An 11420-nucleotide genomic window follows, 5' to 3' on the forward strand; every position below is an offset into this window, starting at 1 on the left:
TAATATAAAATCAAAAATGAAGAAATAGTAGGACGTTTCCACGAATTTGATTGATTACGTGCTGTGCTTATTGGTAGGACAAAGCGACAGCACTGTCTTATTTCTAACATTGTCTAAATAAAATAAAATTACGGTAGATTTTGAAATTTTTAATTAAAAAAAGAGAAGTTTTTTACAACAATGAATAGGAAGTAAGAGAAGAAGATATACCAATAAAATTCCAGAAGTTAATAATATATAACTAATGAAATGTATCTGTGGTATCCTTTATTTCATGTTCAATGGGATAGATGCCATCACACACAAACATATATAGTTACCAAAAATTAACAGATGAATAGAAGGCTGTAACTTATAAAGCGGAACGATCATGATCGTTTCTTGTCGTTTTTCTGAAGAAAAATTTCAAATGAATTTTACTTAAAACGTAAAACAAAAATCAAAGTAAAGATCATTTGCATTGCATATGTGCTCATTGGTGTCACACACCGTCAACCCATTCTTATTTCTAAAACAAATCATGTCGCGGTAGGATTTGAAATTTGTAAATGATAATAGAGAAGATCCGCGTGCCGATTTACATTCGGTGTCTTTTCTACCTCAGGAATAGTTACCTTAGCTGTATTTTAGGAATTTTTGCCCTTAATGCTCTTCAACTGTGTACTCAATTTGACCTTTTTAACTTTTTTGGATTCAAGCGTCACTGATGAGTCTTTTGTAGACGAAACGCGCGTCTGGCGTAAATACAAAATGTAATCCTTGTATCTATGATGAGTTTATTTGGGGTAAATACAAAATACAAAATTTAATCATGGTATCTATGATGAGTTTATTGGTCAATGAGACTAATTTCGTTAATCTATATTTGAATGGATGTAAATAGCAAGATCAGTCCGTTGATTGCAATTATCGAAAACAAAATTGGGAGGCATGTACAATCCTTATATTCACGATTTTTTGTTTTTATTGTATACTTATAATATTTTGGTATTTCACATGATCATGCTTTTCTCCGACTGCTAATAACGTCTTTGTACCTAATCGGTTGAAAATGGTCCGATTGATACTCTAGTTTTCGAGAATATGATTTATCATAATTTCATAGTATATACCTTTTTATAGACCAACTTAAACTTAGCTGTTATTGACTTTGAACAATCTTTCAGGAACTTTGTGTCTGTTGTCTTTATTTTAGTTGTCTTTGTGCTGATTTCGACAGGTATTCTTATATTATAATATTAAACCATGGCCATCGTTTTAGGTAATGTATTGAGCGGTCACAAACAATGTTCGAACAGCGGTATATTACTGTTGCCTTTATTTACCCTTACGCCATTATATATTTCCCTGTCTCAAACTGTAATTCACTGATTTGGCCACACCAATTTGATTCCTTGTTCGACGGACCCGCCCGCACCTATTTTTTTCAAAACAGAATTTTTTTATTTTTTTTTATATTCCCGCTTCCCGCATCCGGAAATGTAATCATGTCCATTTCCAGCACCGTTTTCTTTTTTGTAAATATTATAAATAGATATCAACATTTGTTTTTAAATCACAGTCTAACCTGTATATAACGATTTTAAACATAAATGCACCCCACCACACTTTGTAAATGTCTGTGAGAATATTTGTTTCAGCATGAATAGATATAGGAATATGTGGTGTGAGTGCCAATGAGACAACTCTCCATACAAATAACAATTTAAAAAGTAAACCATTTATGAAACCTATTTATCCAAAGCGGGAGTGCTCCAATATAAATTTATAACCGCGGAAATACCTGTAAAGAACAAAAAAATGGTTAATTTCCCCTTACTTATATTCCCTATCAAAAAATGTTCGTTGTTAGAATAAAGTACAAAGAACTTCTGAACGATTTTCCTTCAACTGCAATTATATTGTATGCTGGCGAAACAAAACTATCCATAACCGCTGCATGTTTATGCACCTGTCCTGATTGATTGAAGGGCCTGTCGTTCAGCAGTTATCGTTTGTTGATGTTGTTCATTGGTATTTTCCCTTTTGGATATACATGATATATAAATTAGATCGTTGGTGTTCCTGTTCGAATTGTGTACGCTAATAGTTTTGGGGTCCTTTATAGCCTGCTAGTTGGTCTGTATCAAAGCCCTGTGTAAAAGGCCGTACTTTGACCTGTGTTTGTTATTATCAGGTTGAGAACAACCCTCCCTCAGACAAGGGGTCATTTTACTGATGTAGAAAAGAAAATAGAAATACCAAGGATTTGTATAGTTCTTCTATACAAAACCTTTAAAAACTTAGAATTTTGTACTCAAAAAGAGGAGAGTTACATCATATTTTAAACAACTTTTTCTAAAAGAGGGGCCCACTTATTTTGAATAATATTAAACTGTTAAAGTAAATGTGATAACATGGTTAAAGTCCAGGAATATTACAAAATTCTTGGACATGTTTTGACCATTTAATACCAGATAGATATATAGTTCTTTGAGAAAATACGAGCCCTTTTGTACAAACAAATATATTATAACTTATATTGATCCCTCATAAAACATGTAAAAGGGATATTTATAACATTAAGGGGTTGTCCCCAAACAGATTATGACTTGGATGGAGAATTGTCTCATTGTCAGGCACACATACATAGACCAGATTTAATTATTTCTTTGTGAACAGAAAAAAAAAACTTCTGAAATTAAAGAAATGTCAAAGTACAAGTGATAAATCAAGCTTTAATATTGTCAAAACCTACTATTTTATGTTTACAAAAATCAATTATAATCGCTCGCCTTTACTTTTCAAGCTTCGCCTCAAAAATTTGCAAATTAAATATTTTTTTATTAAAATTTTCAAATCGCTCGCTCGCCCCAAATTTTGGAGTCCAAAAATCCGTAGAACAAGAAATTAAATTGGTGTGGCCTTAATAGTTTAAACATATGTATTTTAAGTGGATTGGGAAACAAGTTTTGCGGGTGCGAGTGCTGCCATGTAGCGGCATTAGCCTGCTCTTTTGCGAAATTTACAAGAGTGTCTTTAACGTGCAAGAGATATGGCTCTCTCTTAACACGGGTCAGCCATTTATCGTCTCTTTCCGACGGACTATCATCGTTTCCTCAAGAACATACTCGCAAATGGTGTCAAGGGAGAGTCGACAATTCAATCCCTGAAACTTTCATCCCGGAACGGAAATCGAACCAGGAACCTTTGCGTTTAGTAGTCCGATGCTCTAACCACTACACAACGGCTCTCAGTGGTTGTCGTTGGTTGCTCTATGTTATTATATCTGTTTTATGTTTTGTTATAAATCAGGTCGTTACCTTTTTCGTTTACAAAGTTTCACATTTTGTCATTCCAATGTCGATGCCTTTTATAGCCGACTATATGGTATCGGTTTTGCTCATTGTTGAAGGACGTACATATAATTTCTAAAATCAAATTCAGTTAGACCTTGTTGGATAGTTCATAGGTAATCAAATTATTTCTCGTCATTTTCTATTTTTTTTTAATCAAGCAAAAAGGAGATATTAAAGAAGCCGTCGACTACCACAACAACAAACGTAACTGGAACACTTCCGTTGTTATCTGAGAAACAAGTACAAATGTATATCATAATGGTCCGCAAAATAATAATGACCATTTACTACCATATGTGTACTAGATTGCTTGTAAACAGCAACTTTCTAGCGAGGAAATCATGATTGGAAACACAAGCCCCGAAATATAGTACCAGCATAGAGAAATATGCCACTTAAATGTTTCTACATACGAATGGGTGGTCACAATGAAAAAATGTTATCAACTCTTTCGTCCAAAATTTAAGTTATCAGCCTACTCTAATTGTCAATTTCTAGATGCTATTCAAGATATTATTAATTACGCAGTGTGTCTGTGACATATAATACGACATATTATATGGGGTCAGTCAATTCCTTTTCGGTTGAGAGCGAAGTGTACTAGTGACATAATACGATATATATTGAGGACTCGAATTGATACGGCACTAGTCTAAATACCGCATGTTAAGATTTGAATTTTACTGACCCCATGTACATTGTATACGGCTAAATCAAAAACTCAAACAATTCTTGTTAACAAATTGATAACAACTGCCACATTCTTAGTAAAGGCATTTTCTTATGTAGAAAATGGTGGATAAACCATGGTTTTATAGCTGGTTAAACCTTTCACTTGTATGACAGTCACATGCAATTCCATTTTATTGACAACGATGTTTGAACAAAACAAACATACATAACAATTGTCACAAGTAGGGATGCGTTACAGCAGTCAACATTGTGTTATAATCTTAATCATAAAAAAATCAATAGTCATCTTTAACTGATATCAACTATCATGAAATAAAATATATGAAACAAATACGATTTTTTTTCAAGATATAAAAATCTTACCAATTAAATATCAAATGGTATTATTAAATGATTTTCAAGGTTCAATTTAGAGTGATTGTCTGATCATTATTTCCTGACAAAATAACTTTTTTATACTTTAATTCAAAACATTTTTCTAGACTGAAATGAGCAGGGTGTTAAAATGCTTTCAGACTTTTTCTATTAAATCTCCATCCAAAGGATTTATGGACCTTTACCTTATTTAAATCAGGCTTTGTTGTTAAAATATGCAACAAATCGTCGTGTGAATGTAATAATGATGTAGTTTCCATTTATAAGGGGTTATTTTTATTAATAATAGCGGTAAGGGAATTTCTCAAAGCCGATACCAGTTACCGAAACCAATTTGAAAAAATAATATCAGAATAACTATGTAATACAATTATTATATCTCTATGTGTATAATTTGTATGCCCTTTGTAAGAACCATTCAAACAGATCAGATCTTGAGTATCATTTTACGAACATTTTGAAAAATTTAAACTCTACATACAATTTTATAGTTAAATTAATATCTAGGATTTATGGACCTTTACCTTATTTAAATCAGGCTTTGTTGTTAAAATATGCAACAAATCGTCGTGTGAATCTAATAATGATGTAGTTTCCATCTGGCCGTTATTGTGGTAAAAATTAAGATGGAAGTTTAAAAAAGGAATATATCATAAATATGTGACGTTATACGTTTCTTTGCTATAAAGGTTTAAAGCAAAACATATCAAACAAAATATAGATACACTCAAACAATGAGCATCAGTATACATGTTTGTTTAGGAGGAATGCTTTCTGAATTATTAGATAGTAGTACATGTGAACGTCTTTATAAGGGGTTATTTTTATTAATAATAGCGGTAAGGGAATTTCTCAAAGCCGATACCAGTTACCGAAACCAATTTGAAAAAAAATAATATCAGAATAACTATGTAATACAATTATTATATCTCTATGTGTATAATTTGCATGACCTTTGTAACAACCATTCAAACAGATCAGATCTTGAGTATCATTTTACGACCATTTTGAAAAATTTAAACTCTACATACAATTTTATAGTTAAATTAATATCTCTTCATACTAAATATCCGACGATTGAATCTTAGCTATACGAAATGTGGTTGGTGTTATAGTGTACTTTTATTTGAGTCGTTATGCCGACTTAGTAACTCGTTTTAACGACTTAGTTTACACCCTGTAATTCATTAGCTTACTCGTTATAACGACTTGAAAGAAATCTATACCCTGACACAAATCGGTTTCTGTGGTGGTGACTCTATAAGCCTGTTATTCTTGAATGTGTCTTATCCAAAATGTGTCAACCAAGCGGTTTATATAAATAAAATGTTTTAACTAACTTTTTTTCCCATTAACAAACTTTTAACGAACTGGCTCAAAACCTTTGAATATATAGACTATCGTTTTTTTTACATATCTGCATACAACCGGTCTACATACATAATGTTATTCGACGAAGTCCACATTTCCATCATTTAAAGCATTTGACATTGATGGTATATCGAGGACTATTTTAAATTATTCGCAACTATTATAGGCTCTGTGCGATTAACATCTTGACATAGATATTGTAAAGATAGACACTTTGCATTATTGTTAAACATATATTGACCTCTAGCTGTCCTTTAACTATTTCTGTCATTGACTATTAATTGCTGTCTAATTTGCGTTAAACAATCAGATTATCCCATTTCATTAAAATCAATTATCATTATATCATTATCCAGTGTATATAAAGTGCGAATCCAGTCACCTCATTTTCACTGTTGTATGCGAGTATGTTCATTGTAGAATAAAGGATCATGGGAAAACTTTATTTGTTTACGTTTTGAAAATACCAAAATAATTGATTTAAAACTACATTTTAACATATTTTCATTATGATGTGTCTTTTTAATGTAAAATAACAGTATTAAAGTTCAAATATGTGTAAAAAAACCAACATAAGATAGGATATCAGTTATTAAAAGCGATCCATTTTCACTATAGTTGCGATGAATTATCACTGTATGGCATTCATTTCTGATGTAGAATTTTCGAAAAATGCGATGAATTTTTATTGTAGATTACTGTAATAATTAAACTTGCAACTAATGAAAAACTTATTTGATTACTTTGATATTTATATCTATTTATAACTTTTATATGTCTATAGAAACTGGCTGGCCATTTATACGTTTTTCCACAGTATTGACATGTGTGAACTGTAAACTGAAATGTTTCCCCGCAATGTTTTTTTTCCGGTTCGTATATTGCTATGATGTCGTTATCGTCTGCGTCGTCCGAAGACCCATTTGGTTTCCGATCAACTTTAATTTAAGTATATGGATCTATATAAATTTTAAAGAAGGTTCAATACCACAAAAGGAAGGTTGGGATAATGTTGGGGATGATGGTTCCAACCGTTAACGAAAAAGGGGCATAAAAGAAGCATGTTTTTAGTTTTAGGATAATTACTTGTGTATAAGAATTTTGATTGTTCTGAAATTGTTCCACATTGTTCAATACCACAAGTAGAATGTTAGGTTTCATTTTTGGGTTATGGTACTAACAGTTTGGGAATGAAGGAACAAAAAGGGAAAAAAACAATCATGTTTGTAGTTTCCGGACAATTACTTGTTTGACGTTTTTGGATCTTTTTCGCATTATCACAAATGGAAGACTGGGATTTTGTTCGGGGATAATTGCCCCAAACATGCAGAAATTAGGGGCAAAATAAATGGCAAAACAAACATTTTTCTAGTTTCCAGACAATATCGTGTGTTCAAGTGTATGGACCTCTCTAAAATTGTACTACAAGGTTCATTACCAGAAAGGAAAGACTGGGATTTGGTTTGATGGTTATTTATCCTAGAAGGCAAAAACAAAATGTTATGGGCGGGAAGAAACCTTCAGTTGCACTGTCACGGAATAGAAGTTGTTCCTTCATAATATAAGTTCCAAAAGGAAAAGATATTCTGGAATATTATTTCCACAGGAAGAAATATTACAGTATATGTTCCTAACGGAATAAATGTTATAGAATATTTGTTCCAGCAGGAATAGATATTATGACAATGTTTATAACAAAGTTTCCATTGAAACTTCTGTTAGGTGGAACAAATATACGTTGATAGCACAGTATTGCGCATACGATTAAAGATCTTCGACCACATTTACCTTGTGTCAGAAACCTGTATAACGTCATAAATTTGATCACAATCCAAATTCAGATAGTATCAAGCTTTAATATTATGTCCAAATTTGCCCCAACTGTTCAGGGTTCGATCTCTGCGGTCCGCGAAGCATTTTTAATGTTTTAATATAAAACGAGCAGATGTGATTAAAAGTTCCTGTTGCTTTCTTCATATGGTAAGCTATGCCAGCATAGGCGTATCCAGGGGGCCGTGGAAAAATTTGGTTGATTATATAGGGAATCACTGAAGCATGACTTCAGCCGCGTCCCCCCTTTTTAGGTCAGCCATCGGACCTGCCTTACAAAAAGTTCTGGATCCGCCACTGCCCAGTTCTGCTTTTGAAGTGTTTGGAACAATGAGTACAAATCAGTCTTTTTCCATGCTATCAGTTGTTATGCTTATTGAGAAGTCTTAAAAATTCACACTGGTCACATTTGTTTAACCCATTAGTGTGGATCTTCTTATGCCTGGGAAAACTAGCTACCCATTTTGTCTTGAAAGGACAATACGTGCATTGGTATGAAGACCCCTCCTTAACTTTCTTTCTTTTTTCTGTGATTCATCTTCACTTGCCTCCCCTATTGTTGAGCCCCCAAATGCCTCAACATCCATATTCTGAAGGAAAGATAGTTTTTAGCTCGATTGTTGCTTGCATGTTCTTTACTGTATAAAATGAAACGACAATGTGACATATAATTATCCAACGTCATTAAAGCTTGAAATGCAAGTCAAGTTGTGTAGGGCAAACTTTGTCTGTCAAAAACGTATACTGATAAAGTTGCTTTGGAACATGATGTACGTGTTGTACAGCACCCTTGATACTACCGCATAGGTCGAACCACCCTGAACAGTTTGGAGTAAGTATGTACACAACATTCAAGCTAGACTTCATTTTTGATGAAATCAAAAAAATGTTGAATTTCGGACCCTTTGGGCCTCAATGTGGACCATTTCGATAACTTGGCCCGAAATACAAAAATCCCAAATTTAAAAACACGGTAGGATTCAGCATTCCAAAGTACCCCAAATATTCAACTGTTGTTGAAATCCAAAAGAATTTATTTCTTGACAGTTTGGACCCAACAAACTTGTTAAATGGGCCAAAAATTAAAAAAATAATAATAAACACAATCATGTATGGATTCAGCCTACCAAAGAACCTCAAATTTTATTTTGGACCCTTTGGGCCAATTTAAAACCGGACCCAAAATCAAAATCTTACTTCAAAACCTCATAGAAATTGGTCAAGAAGTGATTTATAAAAAATATTAGAAAGTATTGTTGTATTTATCCCATTCTATTTCGATAGACATGCGAGATGTACGTATTCAGTGATGAAGTTTCAATGCATTGGATAAATATAACTACACTTTAAATAAAGATTCTGATGAATTATGAAAAATTCTATGACATGCTTCTTCTGATTGGTAGTTATCAAAAGTACCAGGATTATAATTTCATACGCCAGACGCGCGTTTCGTCTACATAAGACTCATCAGTGACGCTCAGATCAAAATAGTGAAAAAGCCAAAACATATACAAAGTTGAAGAGCATTGAGGACCAAAAATTCCAAAAAGTTGTGCCAAATACGGCTAAGATAATCTACTCCTGGGGTAAGAAAATCCTTAGTTTTTCGAAAAGTTCAAAGTTTTGTAAACAGAAAATTTATAAAAATGACCATATAATTGATATTCATGTCAACACCGAAGTGCTGACTACTGGGCTGGTGATACCCTCGGGGACGAAACGTCCACCAGCAGTGGCATCGACCCAGTGGTGTAAATAGTTATCAAAAGTACCAGGATTATAATTTCATACGCCAGACGCGCGTTTCGTCTACATAAGACTAAATAGACACAAACTCGAAATCCAATGATAAAATTTGTTTGCACATGCGTATAATGACTACTGCAGAAACATGACTTTTATCAAATTGGCATGCATTTGAAAATATTTTGCATTAATCTAAGAAACACTTTCAACTCTGAAATGATCCACATATTGTTATATTATGACAACGATGTGTTTTATTTGAAATAAATATTAATTCTATTGAATTTATTGGAGTGTTCAATCAAACTTTTCATCTCAAAGTCAGCACTATCAAATCCTTTTCTTACTTTAATTATTGTTGGTGCAAGTCGGCTGAATTTGTAATTTAATGCATAAAAATTAATAAAATTCATACAGTGAAAATGCACCGCATATGCAATACTAATGAATCGCTCTACAGTGAAAATGAAAGTAAAGTATCATTATTCAACAGTAAACATGACTCGCATAAAGATAGCATCAAAGTGGAATTCAATACAATATGGGCAAACTGAATAACAAAAGCTATTCTACGTTATATAACATTAATAATTGTGTTGTAATGAATATTTTTTTGCAACTACATCTTCCCTGCTAGCTTTTAATCACCTGCACGATTTGTTCGTAAAACGTCCTAAATATTCACCTATTTCGGTATATATTTCACGTATGGATGGCTCTCGGCGCGTTAAAACCCCGTTCCCATCTCTTATTTTGTATAACTTGTATTATTTATTACTAAATATAGTACATGTGAACAATTTTCTTCATTTTCTTCAAAAATCATAATTTTTTCGTCTGTTTATTTACCATTCTACATCAGAAATGCATGGCATATACATTGAAAATGGTATTTTAGCATCCGCACTTTACATACACTGATTATCTATGAAGTTATTATTACGGGTTCAGCTAAAGTAGCAAGTTGGCGCCTTTTAAAACATTTAACATTTAACGTTTTGTTGAGAATGAGTCTTTGCTCATTATTATTCATACGAGACTCAAACAAAATATTTTTCTTCATTATTTTGAATATAAAAAAAATGTCCTCGAATTAATTTAATTTATTCTAAAGAATTTATCTCTGTTAAACCCCTAAAATTAAGAAATGCCAACTCAAATAAGCATATTTGTTAAATTTGCAATAAAAGCTTCCGTCAAATATATCCGCATTTAAAAGCAAAATAGAGTAAACAAACACAGATTGAATGGCAGACAGATTTATTCCGCTTTTTCCATCAGGAATTCTTCCTCAGTAGTTTAATGTCAGTTCACATGCTTGTCTACGTTAAAACAAAACAAAAAATAGATTACATATAAAGATAAAGGTATAAGATGACAGAAAGAGTTTAATTATGATCTTTTTCTCCGCTTTTTCATCTGGAATTGTTCCTCAATTGTTATATATCAGTAGACGTGTACGCCTGTGTAAAAAAAATCCGAATAATGTCTTTTAAAAAACCCGCGTAGATAAAATTTGCGTCGTTAAGATACTTCCTTCAATAAAAAAATAGATGATGTACGGTTCATATAAGGATACAGATATCAGATGGCACAAAGAGTTTGATTATAATCTTTTTTCTCCGGTTTTCATCGGGAATTGTTCCTCAGTTGTTATGTATCAGTACAAGTGTACGTCTATGTTAAAAAATGTTAATTATGTATTCTAAATAAACTGCGTAGATAAAATGGCCTCGTTAAGATATTTCCTTCAATGAATACGTTTTAAAGGTCAATATAACAAATGAAATTTGGACACGATAGAAATTTTCCAAATCCAAGGCCTTTGATAGTATCTGTAATATCTAGTCAACACTTTTCTACTCTCAGTGTGATATAGAGCTTGACATGTTAAATATTACCTTGCAAACAAATACAATACTATCGGAATGCGTTTTGTCTATGTACCAATAAGGTCAATGGTCTAGTTATCCATATTGAAGCCTTTAAGAATAGGATGATAAGGTAACAAAATCTGTCACTTGACAGTGGCAGATCAAGAATATTTTTATTTTTTTTGTTGTA

The sequence above is a fragment of the Mytilus galloprovincialis genome, chromosome 2, assembly GCF_965363235.1.
Source record: "Mytilus galloprovincialis chromosome 2, xbMytGall1.hap1.1, whole genome shotgun sequence".
Classification (NCBI taxonomy): Eukaryota; Metazoa; Mollusca; class Bivalvia; order Mytilida; family Mytilidae; genus Mytilus; species Mytilus galloprovincialis.